Here is a 22,043-nt window from a genome sequence, read left to right on the forward strand (position 1 = left end):
CTCCATAACCAATTATCGGACATATGTATCCACCCGATTTATCCGATTTACAAGGGGTTGAAATTCGTTTGCAAGTGTAATGGCTTGCTAAGTTGTCTCTTATATATTTCGGACCAACTCAACCATATGTTGGTAGCATTATTTCAGAATTCAATGAACTATTTTCGCTTAAGAGTACCTCCAATTGCATTGCATAGACCTTTTCCTTGAGATTTTGTGAAACTTTTAACGATTGAACGATACTATTAAAAGTTGGATGGGCCGCGCGTATTGTTGTATAAATCAGTGCTCTGATCAATCCTTTTTTCTACCGAACACAAAAATTTTAGTCATTCAATTTCATCTTATCCGTTTTGTGCGAGACTTCGTACACCGTTCGTCTCTCCGAGCTATCGCGTTCAATTTCGTTTTCTGATTGCAAAATAAAACGAACAGGCATTACGATCATCTCTTTTCCTCTCTCGTGTAGAATCCTCGCTCATCTGTTCGCACTAGCAATGGGCGATCTTTGAACAAAAATCGATTCTCCTGCATCGATTAATCAAAATCAATAAAATCAATTCATAAGTAAATCGAGCCTGAAAAATCGATTTAACAAAAAATCGATTTTTGTTCGGTATAAGCTTTTTACGACGTTTTTTTTGGCTATATTTATGGAGATTTTGTTTTGTTTGCGTTTTCTGGTTTATTAATCATGTTCATCGAGTTTTCGTACACAACATCTACTAACGATACGGCTTTTTGCCTTTCTCCTATTGCCTTTCTCCTAGAAAGTTATAGCAATCACTGGAAAAACCAAAGGTATAAAAGTGGTCCCAATGGCCGAATGTCATATACCACTCGACCCCTTTCGACGATCTGAGCATTTTCTGTATGTATGTATGTATGTGTGTATGTGTGTGTGTGTGTGTGTGTGTGTGTGTGTGTGTGTGTGTGTGTGTGTGTGTATGTGCAACTTTTTTTTCTCACTCACTTTTCTCAGAGCTGGCTGGACCGATTTTGATGAAATTAATTGCAAATGAAAGGTCTAGTTGCAAATGAAAGGTCTAGGTTGCTATTGAATTTCATTGTAATCGGATTTTTAGTTTAGAGGTTTTGTACCAAAATGTAAAAATCACGAAACATCAATATCTCAGAAACCACACAACCGATTTCAATAAACCGATTTCAAATGATCGGGCTGTCTCCAAAACCCTTAACTTTTCAATTTCGTTATGATTGAACATATGGTTCAAAAGTTATGTAAAGAAAAGTTATCCTGAGGTTGTTTAAACTCACTCATTTTTCTCAGAGATGGCTGAACCGATTTTCACAAAATTAGTGTCAAATGAAAAGTTTAGTTGCCCCATAGGTTGCTATTGAATTTCATTGCAATCGGATTGTAACTTTGTCCGTTGTTCATAAAAATATGAAATCATTTAATGAAATTAAACATATTGACTTTCGCCTAACAATCACTGGCTAATTAAAAGGTAGATGAGTGATCCCAATGGCCGAATGTCATATACTACTCGACTCAGTTCGTCGAATCGAGCATTTTCTGCATATATGCATGTATAGGTGTACATGTTTGTGTGTGGGTGTGTACGTGTGTATGTGCACCTTTTGTTTCGCACTCACTTTTCTCAGAGATGGTCTGACCGATTCTTTCTATCTTGGTGTCAAATGAAGGGTCTATTTGCCGCTAAGGTTGCTATTGAATTTCATTGTAATCAAACTTTTAGTTTTTGCGCTGCGTCAGAATGTGAAAAACGCTCTTATATCTCAGAAGCTATGAACATAGTTGTATTCAAATAATGGGCTTTTAAACCCTTAAACAATGAATTTCATAAAGTTTAAACATGTGGTTTGAAAGTTATAAATAGAAAGAAACGCAATCCGCAGACTGTTTAAAACTATAGCTACGATCAAAATATATGGCCACAACATCATTTAAATTCGATAATGAACTATTTCAATGTTTGCGGCCTTGCTCGGGATTGAAGTTGAAATTAAAAGTCATTTCTATCATTTCACTTTTTGCCTTTCTCCTAGAAAGGTATAGAAATCACTGCAAAAACTAAAGGTATAAAAGTGCTCAAAAGGGCCGAATGTCGTTAATCACTCGACTCAGTTCGACGAACTGAGCATTTTCTGCATGTGTGTGTGTAACGCTCTCCCTATCTCACTCGATTTTCTCAGAGATGGCTGGACCGATTTCAATGAAATTAATTGCAAATGAAAGGTCTAGTTGCCCTATGTGACCCTATTGAATTTTATTGTAATCTGATTTCTAGTTTAGAGGTTATGTATCAAAATGTAAAAATCATGAAACATCAATATCTCAGAAACTATTCTACCGAATTGTACAAAATTAGTTTCAAATGAACGGGCTACCTAAACAACCCTTAACTTTTGCATTTTATGGAGATTGAGCATGTGGTTCAGAAGTTATGGAAAGAAACGTGTTCTGGAGACTATTTAATCTCACTCATGTTTCTCAGAGATGGCTGACCCGATTTCCACAGAATTAGTATCAAATGAATGGTCTAGCTGCCTCATAACACCCTCCTGAATTTTGCTGTAATCGGTCTGTAACTTCGTCTGTAATGTATCGAAATGTGAAAATCACGAAACTTCATTATCTTAGAAACTACACAACCGATTTGAACAATACTGATATCAGATGAACGGGCTAGTTAAGGGTTAACTGATGAATTATGATTGAACACGTGGTTTCAAAGTTTGGCTGCCCTATACGTTACCTTCTCATTTGATTGTAATCCAACTTAAGCAACCGTTATGTTTTAATTTGTAAAACAACGAAAGTCTATTATCTCAAGTATTGCACGACTTATCTGAACATGACTAGTGTCATACAAACGAGTCATTTCTCAAACTTACAAATAACAACTTCATAACAATTTAATATGCTGTTCAAAAGTTTTGGAAAGAAAAGAAATTCAAAGACTATTCAAAACTATACCTGCTTCGATCGATATATGTGGCTTCAACATAATTTAAATGTGGTATCGTACTATCTGAACGTTCCCGGTATCGCTCGTGAATAAATTGTTCGAAATTGAGTCATTTATTTTATTTCGCTATTTCTTAAGCACTAACATTACGTCAAATTTCATATTTTATACTTCAATTACAACATCAATATTTTAGAACCCAAAGAGTGGATAAACATTTATTGGATTTAAGCATTCATGTAAATCTATTTTTATAAATAATAAGTTTGAATGAGAAAGGCTTAGTCTGACCGCTAGGTGGATTAATTTAGGTTTTAGTTTATTGCCATCTTCTTTAACCGCGTGTACTCTTAGCGTTTTTTTTTCTACTAAAAGTTTTCGTTGTCGCTCATCCCATAGACCATTTCACGAGACGTTTGGGAACTTGATTCATGAACGAAATTTTGACAGAAAGTTTGGAACCGCTGACATAATGCACGTGAAAGCATCAAGAACATCAGCAGGATCCGTGACACCTGTCAGTTCGTGAAATGGTCTATTGTGTCGGATGCACTAAGAGCAATCCAAACCTGTATACAGTCAGGTTTTTTTTACGCGGGGATACGTACCTCGTAAAAAAACGCATAAAAACCGCGGTAATTCGAAAATCCGCGTAAAAAAACGCGCTCATTCAAAAATCCACGTAAAAAAACCTTTTTTATCTTAAAAATCCGCGTAAAAACCACGTTTTTTTAAAAATCCGCGTAATGTAGTCCAGAAAGAAGGGCTTTAGATAACACCCGAGACGCTCTAGAACTGGTATTTAAAATTGTCCTCTTTGACGGTCATTCCGGATCTTTCGGTGGGCGGAGGGTATTTGTTGGACTAAGTCTTTTACTAGATAAACACTTAAACGTTTCTGGTTCCAAACCCACCTTAATTCGGAAATTCGCGAAAATTGTTTTGGATTAGTGCGGTGTCGCGTAAAAAAACGCGTTAATTCAAAAATCCGCGTAAAAAACCGCGTTAACTCAAAAATCCGCGTAAAAAACGGGTTGTTTAGTCATTCACGGATTTCCGATTTTTATATATCATCCAAAAGAGTGTAATTTTTTTAAGCAAAACGTGATTTTTTAAAACTTTATATCATTTTCCTTCGGTTTTTAAATGAAAAATAAAAATTCGCTCTAAATCGTTACAATGACAGTTGGTAGATGGGCGAACTGTCATCGTAGCGGTTTCGAGCAGATTTCAAGAAGTTTTAAATCGTGATTAAAAAAGCGAAGGACAATGATAGAATTTTTTTTAAATCACGTTTTACTTGGAAAATTCAGATCATTCAGATGATGTGGAAAACTGATATAGCTGAACAACCCAATTCATAAAAAAATCGGAACATCTGAGAACAAACTCAAATAAACAAAAATGGCGAGCGCGACACCATGCAGAACAGAATACAGCACGGCATATACACGACCATTCAATTCAACTATTGCAATATTTGAGTTACGAGTACCCCGCTACTCATAGTTGAAAAATAAGCGCATATGCCTTTTCTACCTAAATCAAAAAATTGGTGCTTGATAGTAAACACCCACAACGATAGTAAACAACGACCCTACGGAAGCCAATTTTCTAAAAGTGCACTTACAGAGGTAGCAAATATGAAATAATGTTGGCTAATATCCAAAATGGTAAATTCAATATCCAATGCAATGCAAAATTTCAGCTAAATCGGAATTCAGGAGTATTTGGCCTAAATTTCACTTTCTCGACTTATGACGAAAAGCACAGTTTGTAATAGTTTTTTTTTTGTGCCAAATGTCTTATGCCTTGTTCACACTATAGCAGATATCACGTGATATCGCGTATCTTGAAACATACATACATCTAGTTTTCACGGAAAATTTGGGGTATGGGATTTGAAATCAAGATGGGCGATATTACATCATGTCAACTGGTTATTAGAAATGTATAAAACGTCGAGGTCGGGTGTTATCCAAAAAATCGAAATTTTGCTAACTGTTCGTGGGCGAAATTTTGAACACTACTTCTAAATAAAACTGTCAAAGTCAATTTCCATTGCCACCCCAATGTACACCAATCAGATAGTAATGATTTTATACAATAAATGTCAAACTTTCGAGACGGTCTTGTGGTCTGGTAATTTATATTCAGTTTGAGGTGCAAACTTGTCTCGTCGTTCTTTTCATCCTCGCTAGGGATGGGCGAACGGCTCACGAGCCGTTCATATGAACCAGTTCTTAGGAAAGAGCGAAAGAACGAACGGCTCACGAAAAAGAACCACGGTTCTTTGGGCGCACCAGAACTGTTTGGTTCGCGCGAACCCGAAGTTCACTGAGACAACACGAACTGTCAACGCTCGTGAATCATTGTGAACCATGAGTCGTTTTAGAGCCGCTCTTGCAAAAGAGCCGTTTCACCCACCCCTAATCCTTGATATATTTCACAACGCAAGCGTATTAGCCAAATTTCATACGGGTTTGTCTATTGATGTCGCGTTTACAAAGGCAAAAAATGGTTACTGCGTTAAAAATACTGGAGGGACTTAATTTGGCTGCGGATTGTTCTTTTTCAACTCGACGACAAGGTTATCCAGCTTCCCTGACCTACAGAAAACGTCAAAATGGGCTGCGTGCACTATACGCCATTACCGTTCGTGAAAAGCTGGATATGCTGGAAATGGGGGTGGTGACATACTCATGAGAAAAGTTGTCATGGACGTAGACAATTGTTTGAACCAACAAAAACATTTGAAATGCGTTTTTCTCGGTTTCATGTCTATTGAATTTTAGCCCATTCTTCAACTATGGACATCCCGGTAAAAAATTGACACATTTTTCAGATCAGTGTCCGAATTCCGAGCACACACTTCTTCGGAGAGAAGAAAAAAATCACAGGAGGATTGTGTGCAAGGCCACGACCGCAAGGTTGAAGTAGAATACTTTTACACAGCTCTACTTACGGCTGTAAATTAACCTACGACCGGCGTATCGGTTCGCGCCGCTTATCGCGTTTAGCCTGGCAGAGGCCTAATGCTCACGGCCAACACCATAGAAAGGTGTTTTCACATTGAAAATTGGACACGGCTTTACTGGAGTAAGTGAAATGCATCTACCGCTAATACCGCCGCTATCGTACGAAAAATGACGCGCGTCTAAAAACACCCGAACTGTTTCGCCGTGCCGCTTCCATTTACTTCCTTATTACATCGGCCTTAGGGAAGTACCGGCTGCACCTACCGCTGAGGCTGTTACCATACTGCTACTGGTACCCAAAGCTATTAACTCTTCAAATTAAGTGTTTTATTTGTCCTCAAAAGAACAATTGTTCAATTCCATATCAGATATGATGCAATCGCATCTCTGTAATATTACCAACAGTAATATTCTTCTAAACAAAATGATCCTACTTTTCCATTAGAGAAAATGCCGGCTGATGTACCGCAAAAATCTCGCCCGATCGCTCGCGTTGGCGTTCAGCCTGGCAGAGGTCTGAGACGTGGTGACCAACCACAGGGCAAGTGATTTGTTTAAGTTGAAGGCAGCCACAGGCGCGACCCGCTGCTATGGTCTGTTCCTGCTGAGTGCCGATATCTGCTGCTACTGCTGTCAACGTTTTGGACGGTCCATCCAGTTCACCTTCCGACTAATGAATGTAGCTAGTTTTCATAGAAACACTCTTTTATAGCCGAAGGGTGCTACGTAATAGGCCACGCCTTTCAGTTCAGGTTTACCATTTCCTCATGTTCTTTAGACGAGTTATTCCACAATTCGCATTTGATTTTTGTATCCAGCGAATAAACACCGATGGTGCTCTCACACACGCAACGGTTTTAACCCGTATCTTATTGCGGTTTGTAACATCAAGCGATTTCGTTTGCTCGCTGTTGCGTGTTGCATCATGTTGCAACTTGGCAGCTGGGAGACGACGAAATTCTTTTTATGCTGATTGATTGAATCGACTTCATATTAGCTCTGCATAGTCGAACTAACTGCTTTTGTGAATGCGTTCTAACAGGGCAGTTTATTATTCAATGTCGGTTATGCTGATCGCAGCCTTTGCGTTGCCCCTACAGTGGGGGGTTTACTAAATAAAGTAAAAATTAGACAACTACAACAGAATTTGATTGCATCCCGCACAGAATGTCTGCTTGTGTTGATGCCAGAAAATTATTAACCTTCAATTATTTTTTTATTTGCCTTGAAAAAAGCATGTTGCGGTTCAAAATCGGTTGCTAATTACAACCTTTGAGCTGCCCTAACATTGGGGGAATTAAGATACACGGACAACATGCTCTGTGAAAGCTATTTCACATTCAGTAAATTAGACGGGTGCGACAAATTTAAATTGCTAGGATGCAACACAGAATGCTTGCTTGCGTTGACAAAAATTATTAACTTTCAATGACTTGTTTATTTGCCTTGAAAAAGGCATTTTGATTTCCGAAATTGGATTTCCTGATGGCAATCTTCATGCTGCCCCAACACGGGGGGAATAATGGCTGTCTGGCGACACACGCTGAGAAAAACCGCGCTACTCCTGAGACGTGGTGACCAACCACAGGGCTAGTGCTGCTGCTAAGGAAGGACGACTGCTGTTGTCGCTGTCTAGAACTATTATGAGCGGCTCCGGCTGAAACACGTTTTTATATAGGCCAAATAGCATGTTTTCAATTGCAAGGTATATGATCCTGTCGACCGTGCTTGGGAAGCAAGCATATAACGACCAATCAGAGGTCGAATTTTTCGTTTTGACAAGGCTTGACTATTTTCAATAGTACAATAGTGTGAATAATAAAATTACAATTGTATTATTTTGGGAAGAATCTTAGAAGATTTTCCAATCTATTGCTGCAAGAACGAAGGAAATCCATCGAATACTAACCGATTTATTAGCATTTGAAATTGGACATATTTTTCACTTTTTTTCGGTTTTAGATTTTCATTTCACATCCCTATGTAGCCGAAACTCCTGAGAGAAGTATTCTACTTCAAAAAATTTCGTATACTATCAATAAAGAAATTTTCTTCTCTTCAAAGAAAAGTGTTCTCGGAATTCGGCCGCAGATTACGTTAGCAACAATAAATGCAATCACTATTGTTTTCAATCCGTTTTGCACACATTTATTTTTCAGGCGGAAAAAAACGATCTTGCCATCCAAAGGATCGATTCAGCAGAAGATCACGCGCAGAGAAAGCGATTCAAAAAATCGATGAATCGACTAGAAAAGATCGATTTTGCAAAAATCGGTTCGATCTTGCCCATTACTAGTTCGCACTACTTTATGACGATTTTTTTCGCATTTTACTTTTGTTCAATATCCATTGATTTTTAGTGGCAATGAACGACCGGGAAAAAATCACAGGAGGGTTGTGTGCAAAGCCACGACCGCAAGGTTGAAGTAGAATACTTTTACACAGCTCTACTTAAGGCTGTACATTAACCTACGGCCGGGCGAATCGGTTCGCGCTGCTTTTTGCGTTTAACCTGGCAGAGGCCTAATGCGCACGGCCAACACGATAGAAAGGTGTTTTCACATTGAAAATTAGACTCGGCTTTACTGAAGTAAATGTCGGCAAATGCATCTACCGCTTATACCGCCGCTATCGCACGAAAGCGCGTCGTTTCATGAGGGGAATATCAACAACGAAAAATGACGCGCGTCTAAGCACACCCGAACTGTTTCGCCGTGCCGCTTCCATTTACTTCCTTATAACATCCGCCTCATGGAAGTACCGGCTGCACCTACCGCTGAGGCTGTTACCATACTGCTACTGGTACCCAAAACTATTAACTCTTCAAATTAAGTGTTTTATTTGTCCTCAAAAGAACCATTGTTCAATTCCATATCGGATATAATGCAATCGCATCTCTGTAATATTACCGGCAGTGATATTCTTCTGAACAAAATGATCCAACTTTTCCATGGAAGTGCCGGCTGATGCACGGCAAAAATCTCGCTCGATCGCTCGCGTTGGCTCGACGTGGTGACCAACCACAGGGCAAGTGATTTGTTTTATTTGAAGGCAGCCATAGGCGCAACCCGGACGGTCCATCCAGCTCACCTTCCGACTAATGAATGTAGCTAGTTTTCCCAGAAACACTTTTTTATAGTCGAAGGGTGCTACGAAATAGGCCACGCCTTTCAGTTTAGTTGTTCCATTCCCTTATGTTCTTCAGACAAATTATTCCACAATTCGCATTTGATGTTTGTATCCAGCGATAAACACCGATGGTACTCTTGCTCTCACACACGCAACGGTTTTAACCCGTATCTTATTGCGGTTTGTAACATCAAGCGATTTCGTTTGCTCGCTGTTGCGTGTTGCATCATGTTGCAACTTGGCAGCTGGGAGACGACGAAATTCTGTTCATGCTTGATTGATTGAATCGACTTCATATTAGCTCTGCATAGTCGAACTAACTGCTTTTGTGAATGCGTTCTAAGAGGGCAGTTTGTTATTCAAAGTCGGTCATGCTGATCGCAGCCTTTGCGCTGCCCCTACAGTGGGGGGTTTACTAAATAAAGTAAAAATTAGACAACTACAACAGAACTTGATTGCATCCCGCACAGAATGTCCGCTTGTGTTGATGCCAGAAAATTATTAACCTTCAATTATTTGTTTATTTGCCTTGAAAAAGGCCTTTTGCGGTTCAAAATCGGTTGCTGATCGCAACCTTTGAGCTGCCCTAACAGTGGGGGAATTAAGATACACGGACAACATGCACTGTGGAAGCTATTTCACATTCAGTAAATTCGACGGGTGCGACAAATTTAAATTGATAGGATCCAACACAGAATGCTTGCTTGCGTTGTCAAAAATTATTAACTTTCAATGACTTGTTTATTTGCCTTGAAAAAGGCATTTTGATTTCCAAAATTGGATTTCCTGATGGCAATCTTCATGTTGCTCCAACAGTGAGGGAATAATGGCAGTCTGGCGACACACACTGAGTAGAACCGCGCTGCTTCTGAGACGTGGTGACCAACCACAGGGCAAGTGTTTAATTTGAAGGCAGCCACAGGCGCGATCCGCTGCTATGGTCTGTTACTGCTGAGTGCCGATATCTGCTGCTACTGCTGTCAACGTTGTGGACGGTCCATCCAGTTCACCTTCCGACTAATGAATGTAGCTAGTTTTTTTTAACTCAAAGTATATTTTTTCATATTTTTATATGGTTACATAGCATTCCCAGTTGGTCTCGGGGTACGATGCTGGTCGAACAAACCAGTTGTCGTGGGATCGAGTCTCGGCTCGGGAGGTACTGTTTGTGTCAGTAGGATCCTAGCGCTAGCCCCGCAATTGTCCTGTACATTAAACAGTTGGCTGCGAAGTCTGTGTATAAGAAACAGAAGGTCGAGTTCCGAATCGGAATGTAGCACCAAGGCTTTGCTTTTTATATGGTTACATATGGTTTACATAATAATTGTTAAGCCTTTCAAGGCTCTGCATCTTTGTTCTGAGGTATGCTGGTTACTTATTTCTATAGATTTACATTATTTGTATAGAATTTTACAGTTCTTCCTTTATAGGACTTGTTTTCAATTGAAAAATAAATTTTTATAACCTACTTAACTACGAATAACTAACTTAAAATTAACTTGAACTAAGGTACTAGCTCACGAATGACCTGGCGCAGGACTCTCTGAACCTAGTCAACTATGTTGTTCTCGGTTCTTCCAGCACCTGAAGACAAGCCAAGCGATGGATCTCAGAGTTTCGTGTCCGCGGACGGGTGTTTAAGATCATACGTAATATTTTATTCTGAACAATCTGAAGTTTAAGATGGTGGGTTTCAGCGCAGCCCTCCCAGACAGGTAGAGCATACTCTATGACCGGTAGAATTATTTGCTTGTAAACGGCAAGCTTGTTAGTGAGGGAAAGAGTGGATTTCCTTTTAATGAGAGGATAGAGGGACTTGGTCAGTATGTTGCACTTGGTAACAGTTTTCTCTACGTGTGAACGAAATAGAAGTTTTTGGTCCAGGGAGAGACCAAGACAGACAACCTCACTCGACCATTCGATGGAAGTGTTATTAAGATGGATTCTCTCATTGGCAGGTGGAACAAGTCGAGTTGATTTTGAATGCGTGAATATAATAGCTTGGGTCTTAGCTGCATTGATGCAGATCTTCCAGCTGCTCGAATAGTCGGACAAAATATCCAGACCCTCTTGTAGTCTACGCGTCAAAGCTCTGATCACTCGACCTTTGTAGATAATGGCAGTGTCGTCTGCAAACATAGACAGGATGCCACCACCCGGAAGGGGAGGAGCGTCTGAGGTAAATATGTTGAACAGGATGGGACCAAGAAGGCTACCCCAGCATCTACGTTAAACGTATCAGAGGGAATGTTGTTGAGGAAGACCTGGAATGATCTATACGACAGATAATTCTTGATGATCTTCATGAGGAAGATCGGAAAGTTGAATCACTGCTGCTTAAACACCAGGCCATCATGCCAGACATTATCGAACGCTTTTTCGATGTCCAACAATGCCATAGCAGATGTTTTACTAACGGACTTGTTTCGCCTCAGGATTTTTGTAACTCTTGTCAGTTGGTGAATGGTGGAGTGACCCTGTCTAAACCCGAACTGTTCTGGGAGGAAGATGTTATTCTGGTTTACGAATTCTAGTAAGCGACTAAGAATCAATTTTTCGAACAACTTCGAGATGCACGATAATAGGCTGACGGGACGATAGTTTTCAGCGTTGGTAGGGTCCTTTAGCTCGCTTCCAGTGGGACGGAAAACAGCTGAGCTCCAGACACTTATTAAAGATCGCTGCCAGGTGTTCGAAAAATTCTCAACTCAAGTTTTTCAGCTCAAGGTTGAGGACCTCATCGACGCCGGCAGCCTTCATGTTCTTGGTGCGCTTGATGGCAGCTAACACCTCATCAGCAGATGTTTTAAATTCATCGGGAATGACTAAGGGAAGATCGGCGACTCTAGTTATCACTTCCTGGACGGCATGCTCGTGCGGGCTAACCATGGCATGACCCAAATTGTGAGAGTTGACAAAATGCTGACCAAGTGCATTGGCTTTTTCAGATGCTGTTAGAAGGAAATGACCGGGGATTGGTGTTGGGGGTGATAGAGGGGAATAGGTCTCGGTTTGGTTTTCAAAATTTTGGTAAGTCTCCAGAACGGCTTTCCACGTACTGGGAGGGAGCGAAGATGTTGATAAAAATGTTTGTTTCTTAGATCCACCAACCTGGCTTTAATGATTTTGTTAAGACGATTGATATTGGTCTTCAGGTGAGGCAGGCCAGAGCGCTGGTACTGTCGTCTAATAGTATTACGGAATTGGATATATCGTTTGGTTGTGTTGTCTAGGTTCAGAGAATTACTCACCAGACTGGAAGCCGGCACGTGTAGATGCCGAGCCTTGGATAGCGCCTCATCGATGGACTGAAGACACTGGTCGATGTTTTCTGAGGACTCAAGCTGGACGCTGTAGTCTATTGCGTTGTCCACACATCGCTGGAACCGTGCCCAATCGACTCGATGGTAATTACGCCGAGAGACTTTGATTCGGTTTGCAGAGGATCCAACTTCGGCTACCACTGGGAAGTGGTCGGAGCTGAGTTCTTGGCAGGCCCGGATTTGAGGGGGGGCAAAGGGGGCAGATGCCCCGGGCCTCCCGATTCAAGGGGCCCCCCGAGTCCGAGGCCGACCTATTTTTTTTTTTTTTGCTCGTCACCTCCCAGAACGTTACCTCTAAATGTTTTGAGAAAAGAGGGCCTCACAAACAAATTTGCCCCGGGCCCCCCACCGTCTAAATCCGGCCCTGGTTCTTGGTGAACAACCGGGTCGGTGATGTTGCCAATATTGGAGATGAACAGGTCGATGGTTGCGTGTACTCCGCATCTGCTCAACCGGGTGGGAGCGGCCGGACCTAGGATGTTGTAGTGTCCTACTTGTAGGTCGTTGAAGAGGATCAAGCCGTTTTGGTTGCGTCGACTGTTACCCCAGGCTTGGTGTTTTGCGTTGAGGTCACCCGCAATGATGAACTGCCCCTGCCTCCGAGTCAGTTTGATGATGTCCCTTCTTAGGTTCGTCGCCGACCCGTCCCTTACGTTGACTTGCTTAGGACAGTAGGCTGCGATGATGGTAATGGGACCGACTTCAGTGGTCACTTCCAATTCCAATCGGTAGCAGATGACAGCTTATTTCACGCCGAAGAGCAATAGCCACACCTCCTTCAGAAGAATATGCTCGATCCAGCCGTACAAATCGGAAATCGGGAAGGAAGATGTTCAATTCAGGTTTGAGATGCGTCTCCGTGATGATTGCAATGTCTATTTTGTGTGCGTTGAGGAAGTCAACTAGCTCGTAATTATTGTTCCTGATGGAGCAAGCGTTCCAGTTAGCAATCTTGATGATTTCACGGTCCATATTTGGAAGCGATCATCACCGCAGACTGCAGTTGTTCAGCTCTACTTTTGAAATTGCGAAAAGTGTTGATACATTCCACGACCAGTGAAACGTATTGCTCCATGGTGAGCATGGGTTCGTTTTCAGTTGTTGCAGTTGCAGCTTGGGAGGAAGTCATTGCGGACGAGTTCCCTTGGAGACCTGGTGGGGTTAAACGGCTACCGGATCTCGTTGCTGCAGCATACGTAGAGGCAGCTGTGACTGGTTTGGTGGTTGGATTCAGCGGTAGCGGGGCGAGCAAAGGTATGGGGTGCCGGGAGCCAATTGTAGGGAACTCTTTTGTGTTGTTTGGCGGCACCTTTCGTCGACCTGGTTGATTGTTGGTGGAGGCCCGCTTACGAATCTCGATGGACTCTGCGTGTTTCGGGCATGTTCGACTGGTTGCTTTGTGGGCAGCCCCACAGTTGGCGCACACCGGATCGGCGGTCTCCATCAGCTGGTAGGCATCGGGGGCGTGCGTTTGGCCACACTTGATGCAACGGTACGCCATATGGCAATTTTTAGTCCCGTGTCCAAACAGCAGGCACTTAGAGCATTGGGTGACGTCACGATGCACTGGTTTGTGGTGCTCCCAGGCTACGATGATGTGAAAAAGTGCTCGGATGGACTGCAGGTCCGCCAGACACGTTGAATTTTTCTCCAGGTTTACGAGATATAATTGATCACGGTACTTCCGGGTTTCGTTGTGCCGCGTTATCTTGTGGATCTGGATTGGTTTGAGTCCTTTTGCCTTTAGTTCTTCCAACAGGGTGTCAACTTCCATGTCAGGAAGACCGCGGAGAACAACATTGAGGGGTTTTTCTGCTTCGATGTCATGGGAGAAATATTCCACCTCGTGTTTCTGCACTATCACTTGTAACGCCTTGTAATGATTCAACGACGGAACCATCAGTTTGTATCCCTCAGTGCACATGCGGATGGTGCACTTCAGTCCTTTGTCGATATAAAACACGATTGCTTCACCTAGTCATTCCGGGAAGCCTTTCACATAGAAAGGCGGGATTTTCTCCTTCTTCACTACTTCGGGATCCGTGGCGTTTTCCAGGACAGCGAATCTGTTGTTTGCCAAAAGCTTTTTAGCCGCAGGATCAGGCGTATTATCGAGCCGAGGCCGTTTACCCGTACTGGAACTGGTTTTTGATTTACCCATATTAGGGTTCACCGTAGCGTCGGTTTCCAACGCGAACACACAAACTTACGAACGAACGTACAAAACAAAAACGGAGCGAAAATAAATTACTGTACTGCTCAACAAGCTAGCAGAGAATAATCTGATGAATGTAGCTAGTTTTCCCAGAAACACTCTTTTATAGCCGAAGGGTGCTACGTAATAGGCCACGCCTTTCAGTTTAGTTTTGCCATTTCCTAATGTTCTTTAGACGAATTATTCCACAATTCGCATTTGATTTTTGTATCCAGCGAATAAACACCGATGGTGCTCTTGCTCTCACACATGCAACGGTTTTAACCCGTATCTTATTGCGGTTTGTAACATCAACCGATTTCGTTTGCTCGCTGTTGCGTGTTGCATCATGTTGCAACTTGGCAGCTGGGAGACGACGAAATTTTGTTAATGCTGATTGATTGAATCGACTTCATATTAGCTCTGCATAGTCGAACTAACTGCTTTTGTGAATGCGTTCTAACAGGGCAGTTTATTATTCAAAGTCGGTTATGCTGATCGCAGCCTTTGCGCTGCCCCTACAGTGGGGGGTTTACTAAAGAAAGCAAAAATTAGTCAACTACAACAGAACTTGATTGCATCCCGCACAGAATGTCCGCTTGTGTTGATGCCAGAAAATTATTAACCTTCAATTATTCGTTTATTTGCCTTGAAAAAGGAATTGTGCGGATCAAAATCGGTTGCTGATCGCAACTTTTGAAAAAGTAAATTCGACGTGTGCGACAAATTTAAATTGCTAGGATCCAACACATAATGCTTTTTTTTCCTCTGTGTGGACTCATCACTGCGCCCAGAGACATTTTGATGTATTGTGATATTGCCCAGGTGTTTTTTGTACTCCGCACTTCATATTATTGGCAGTATCGCTATTGAAGTGAATGATACGCTTTTTCATTTATATCCGTGCTTGTGTGTGAGAGTTTACCCTTTCATTTCAAGCTTACTGCTCTACTATACCGAGCCTCTTTTCTATCCTACCAATATCGCCAAATTACAATTCCCTGAACTGAGGCTACACCTAACGTTCCTCTCTGGCCAGGTTTATTCTAAGAGGGACTTGTTATATCAAGAGGAAGGAGTCTTATCGAAACCTCGTTCCTCGTGCCAATATCGCCAATTACAATTCCATGTAGAGGGTAAATATTTCTGAGATCAGTTTTATTATAAGAAGGACTTATTTTGTTAAGAGGAAGGAGTCTTATCGACAGGGTTGATATTTGTTGACAGTCTTGAGTGAAAGTGAAAAAAGGCATCCAGAAACGTTATTTTTTTACAATCTTTTCAGAGTTCTCCCTTCCCGCTTTTTGCATGGAAGTGAACTGTCAAAACACCTCATTATATTTCATGCGATAAAAGCAAGACAACAAAATCAGTTTATCAGTTAACGAAGATTGTCAAGGCATCGGTCAGTGTCAATGAAAAAGTGTTTCGGTGAGGTTTATTTTGGTTGAGTAGACTGTTTGTTTTTCTTTTTCGCTTTGAAGTGAAGATCATTTGGTTGGATTTGTCGTCAAATTTTATTCCGTGACCATGAACGATGCGCGCGATCTATTTCATCTGAGTATAACAGCACGTTACTAGGACGAAAATCTAGTGTATCTGAAAGAGTGCTGCGATCATTGGAAGTGAAAATTGAAAATGATTGGCTGTAATTTTCGAAGAATTTTGCTGGGGAAAATGACTTTTATCAGCACTGCTTATCGAACCTCGTTCCTCCTACCAACACCGAGTCACAATCACAATTCCCTGAAGAGGCACTCAATGCTTCACCTCTAGTCAGGTTTGTTACAAGAAGGACTTATATTTTTGTCAAGAGGAAGGAGTCTAATCGAAACCTCGATCCTCCAACCAAGACCGCGTCATAATTACAATTCCCTGAAGAGAACTATTATACGTTACTCAGAACAGTGTTATTATAAGAGGGGCATTTTCGTTAGGATGAAAGTCAGCAAGGGTACTATAGAATTCAGCTTGAAGGAAGGGTATGTGGTGGAGAGCCTGAGAATGAATCCATGTTAAAGTCCTTTGACCACCAAATGGCCTGATTCTACTAAGATTCGAACCCACGACCACTCGCTTATCAAAGCAGACCCTATAACCTTGCGGCTACGAAGCTCTCTTAACACTTAAAAAAAAACACGTAATACTTGCTTGCGTTGTCAAGAATTACTAACTTTCAATGACTTGTTTATTTGCCTTGAAAAAGGCATTTTGATTTCCAAAATTGGATTTCCTGATGGCAATCTTCATGTTGCCCCAACAGTGGGGGAATAATGGCAGTCTGGCGACAGACGCTGAGAAGAACCGCGCTGCTCCTGAGACGTGGTGACCAACCACAGGGCTAGTGCTGCTGCTAAGGAAGGACGACTGCTGTTGTCACTGTCTAGAACTATTATGCGCAGCTTCGGCTGGAACAGGCCCTTATATAGGCCAAATAGCATGTTTTCAATTGCCAGGTATATGATTCTGTCGACCGTGCTTGGGAAGCAATCATATAACGACCAATCAGAGGTCGAATTTTCCGTTTGGACAAGGCTTGACTATTTTCGATAGTACAATAGTGCGAATAATAAAATTTTAATTATCCTCTTTTGGGAAAAATCTTAGAAGATTTTTCAATCCATTGCTACAAGAACGAAGGAAATGCATCGAATACTAACCGATTTATTAACATTTGAAATTGGACATATTTTTCACTTTTTCCGGTTTTAGATTTTCATTTCACATCCCTATGTAGCCGAACTTACTGAGAGAAATATTCTACTTCAAGAATCATTGATCGGCAGTCGCTGTATGCTTCTGATGTGTATATTCTGTTACAGCGTTTTATGACAAAAAGTACGGCCGTAAAAACACTGGTGCGTCCTGCGCTGCGAGGCAACTCGCTCAGCCACAGGTTAATGTACAGCTCTACTCAAGGCTGTACATTAATCTACGGCAAGGCGAGTCTATCGCCTATTATTTGTTATGTGCAAAGAGCAACCATGGGATTGGTGCGCTGCTTACAGATGCTACACACTATCTTTTGGTGGCTGGAGACACTTGTTTTTGTTGTTGTTGTTGTTAATGTTTAGCGATTATGGAAAAGTAAGGTGTTGAAACTGTTTGATTGATTCTCTATACATCCCACAAAGCATCAATGGAAATCAAAGCATCGCGTTTGGACATGAGTAGTGTAGTTACATCTGCCAACGCGGCTAGCACTTTATGTTGCGTAGCTCGCGTCGCGGCGGTGGTGTACTTTGTCCGAAGCTAATTTAGATTTTCGCATCGCTAAATACAGGTCGGACTCGATTATAAATAGTCTCCGATTTTGAAGTAGAATACTTCTCTCAGGAAGTTTGGCTACATAGTGGTGTGAAATCGAAATCTAAAAGCGGAAAAAGTGAAAAATATGTCCAATTTCAAATGCTAATAAATCGGTTAATATTCGATGGATTTCCTCCGTTATTGCAGCAATAGATTGGAAAATCTTCTAAAATTCTTCCCAAATGACGATAATTGTAATTTTATTATTCAAACTATTGTACTATTGAAAATAGTAAAGATTGCTTCACAAGCACGGTCGACAAATTCATATACCTTGCAATTTAAAATATGCTATTTGGCCTACATAAGAGCCTGTTTCAGCCGAAGCCGCTTATAATAGTTCTAGACAGCGACAACAGCAGTCCTCCCTTAGCAGCAGCAGTAGCAGTGCAGTGGATACCAGCGATAGCGGATAGCGACCACAGCTGTGACATAACAATGGATAGCGCACTAGTTGCAGCGGATCACAGTATCGATAGTAGCTGGGCCAGCTAATGCAGGGACAGCGGATACCAATGGCAGCGTATAGCGGTTACAACTGTGGCATGACTACAGATAGCGTAGCAGTTGCAGCGGGTATCAGCATCGATAGCAGCTGATGCAGTGAGACACTTTAGTGAAATGTCTCTGTGCGATAGCGGGCACTAGTAAATGCATTCAATGAAAAGTTGACTTATTTTGACAACATGTGAGCCGTCTAGTTTTGAGTATCAAATGAGCTTTTCACTGTTGATTTTATCACAAGGAATACTTCATTCGCACTGCCAGTGGTAACGCAAAGATGTGATCGTCATCTTATCCGATATTGAATTGAACAACAAATTGTCCTTTTCAGGATGAAATAAAAGCCTGATTGAAGAGTTCATATTTTCTAATGAGTTAATTTACATTTTTAAATTTATAAAAGTTATAAATTTTACTTTTTCTCCATGTCTCAGAAGCTGTCGAGCACGACAGCCGAAAAACTTACATTATCTGCATAAAAATCAATTTTTCACATAATCAAAATTTAAAAACTATCAATTCTAAATCATGACAAGCACCTTGCTATATTATTGAAAATGGTCAATCCTTGTTGAAGCCCAAAATTCGATTGATCTGATGAGTCAACGTTTATTTACTAGAAAAAATGACTGACACGCAAGCAGCCAGGTTATCTTTCTTGTGAAAGTATTCCACTTCAACCTTGCGGTCGTGGCTTTGCACACAACCCTTCTGTGATTTTTTCCACTATATACAGGGTGTTAGGTAGCTCACTTAAAATCCTTTAACGGGTGACAGAGGACCCTATTAGATGGAAAAAATCCTTCTACGCATATGGTCAAAATTCAACTACTGCTGAGTTATTCACTTTTTCGGTTTTCGGTTATGTTTACCTTAAATGTGGTCTAGCACAAGAAGTGTGATAACTAGCTAAATTCTGTTGGTTTCGTTGGAAAGCTGAGAAAATTTCGTAATCAATAGTGTCTTAAAAACGTCCAACTAGAGGAATTAAGAAGCACTTAGAAAGGAATAAATGTGAAATCAAATGTTTTTTGAGAACTAAACTGAAATTTTCTGTCTGAAATGTGTGATGAACATGGATTTTGTAGTTAACTAAACGCGTCGTTGAATGAAAGCGCAGCTAATTGCTTTTAAAGTGAAATAGCAGCTAAACTAAAAGAGTTAGATGCTTGGGGTGAAAGAACAACTTGTAGAGTAGACTTCAATGTTTAATTTAGTTAACTACTAAATTCATGTTTATCACACATTTCAGACAGAAAATTGCAGTTTAGTTCTCAAAAAACATTTGATTTCACATTTGTTCCTTTATAAGTGCTGCTTAATTTCTCTAGTTGGACGCTTTTAAGACATTATTGATCACGAAATTTTCTCAGCTTTCCAACAAAACCAATAGAATTGAGCTAGCTATCACACTTTTTGTGCTAGACCGCGTTAAAGGCAAACATAACCGAAAACTGAAAAAGTGAATAACTCTGCAGTAGTTGAATTTTGACCATATGCGTAGAAGGATTTTTTCCATCTAATAGGGTCCTCTGTCATCCCTTAAAGGATTTCAAGTGAGCTACCTAACACCCTGTATAATCGAATTTTATATATAATCGAATCAGAGAAAAAATGCTTTTTATTCATTTTACATGAATGTTTTATTATTTTCGAATAAATAGGGAGAATTTTATTTTTGACTCATCCCTCTAAAAGTCAGCAAACACAGTTCTCATAAAAATTATGCATATATCTTGTAGTTATTCCTGGTGTAATTGCTGTCAAATGGAAAGAAAAAGTTAGATCAGTATATATTGATTTGTCAACTCGTTTGTTTTTAATTTCTCAAATTTTTGAAAGTTTTCACATCATATATTTATTTCTAAATTTTTTAAATTTCTTTTTTTTATTTTTGAAATTATTTTTATTAAGGTAACTTTATTCAGGCATTTTAATTCCTTTTAATTTTCAAACTCTATAGAAAAATTTAAAAATTTTCAATTATATTTTATTTTTTTCTATTTTTTCCCCTTTCTATCAAGCGTAACGTATTTTCTGGATGTTCTCTTACAACATGTTTGCTCTAGATGAGTCACATTTAAAATAAAAAAAAAATTGTTGCTACTATATATACTCGAGCATTCGTTGTCTTACTTTCGTTTCGAACAGACGCAAATTGTTTTACTCCGGTTGATTCGAAATATAACAATACGGCACACGAGTTGCCGTTCGACGGGTATTGTTTTATCGGTTCGTTCTTGTGCAGTGCCCTGTGCGACAACAATAGCCTGCAGTTTATCAGCAGAAGCATCTTTTGCGCACTGGCAGGCTACCCCGCCAGTGGCCGGTCCGGTCACGCAGCTGGAATCATAGCAGCAAAAACATTCCCTCGCACCGCTGGTACCCCGCTAGCAGCACGGATCTCCATACGGCCGAGTGAGTGGATTCAACTGCAAGTCTCATATACAAGGCCGCGCGCAAATAAGACCACCGTGATACAACACAAAACGGGATCATTCGATGTCGGCATTGTTTGTTTTGCTGAGACACTCTTCCTGATTGATCCAACTAGCAGCCATCAGGCAAAAGACCCTGTAGGCAAAAGACCTAGACGTTCGGTGAAGTATTCGCTTTATAATTATAATTTTTATTTTTATTATCATTATTATTATAATTGTTATTATTATTATTATTATAATTATTATTATTATTTTTCGTCCCCAATACGATTGTCTTTTTTTTCATTTGAGCCATCTTAACTTGAAAAATAGTTTTTTTATTTAATACCAATTATTTGATCCCCCTTATATTCGGATAATTATCGGTTGTGTGCGGTAGAGCGTAACGCTCCCGCAAAAATGGACAACAACCAGATGGAACTATTCCTGGATGTGGAAACAAATGGGGAAGAGATTGAAATCTCCCCCTGCAGTTCCCCCCTGCCTTCCCCTGTACCATCCCCGCTACCTAGCCCTGTACCAAGGGTACTTGATATACGGGTGAAAGCTTACCCAGATGCTTCGAAAGGTCCGTTCATAGTTTTTTTCAGGCCCATTAAGAAGCCTCTTAATATAATATAAATCGGCAAGGACCTGGCAAAACAGTTTTCGGACGTAACCGAAATTATTAAGGTTAGACCGAACAAACTGCGAGTTGTCGTGAGTAGCTTGAAGCAAGCAAATGCAATTGCTAGCTACGAGCTCTTCACGAGAGAGTACCGCGTGTACATCCCTGCCAAGGACGTGGAGATCGACGGTGTGGTTACCGAAGGAAACCTCACGGTCGATGACATTTTGCGTCACGGGGTTGGCTGTTTCAAGAACCCCCTGATTCAAAATGTAAAGATACTGGATGTCAAGCAATTGCATTCAGTATCCATCGAAGAAGGGAAGAAGAAATTCCTCCCTTCGGATTCCTTCCGTGTAACATTCGCCGGATCTGCACTGCCGAACTACATCTCTTTGGACAGGGTTCGTCTGCCTGTACGTACCGCGGGTCATGCATTGCCAAAACTGCAAGCAGTTAGGTCATACAGCCACCTACTGCTGCAACAAGGCACGCTGCAGCAAGTGCGGAGGCAATCATGCTGAGACCGCTTGCAGTGAGGATACTGAAAAGTGTCTTTACTGTGAAGGAACTCGGCATGACCTTTCGGCGTGTCCCGCGT

At 40.9% G+C, this 22,043-nt stretch overlaps 1 protein-coding gene across 5 annotated transcripts in view; it reads left to right on the plus strand.

The window, feature by feature from the left end:
- Nucleotides 1-22,043, plus strand: part of LOC129724178 (cytokine receptor-like) — a 493,346-nt gene that overhangs the window by 345,862 nt on the left and 125,441 nt on the right. The window lies entirely within an intron of this gene.

This window comes from Wyeomyia smithii, chromosome 2 (genome assembly GCF_029784165.1).
Source record: "Wyeomyia smithii strain HCP4-BCI-WySm-NY-G18 chromosome 2, ASM2978416v1, whole genome shotgun sequence".
NCBI lineage: Eukaryota > Metazoa > Arthropoda > Insecta > Diptera > Culicidae > Wyeomyia > Wyeomyia smithii.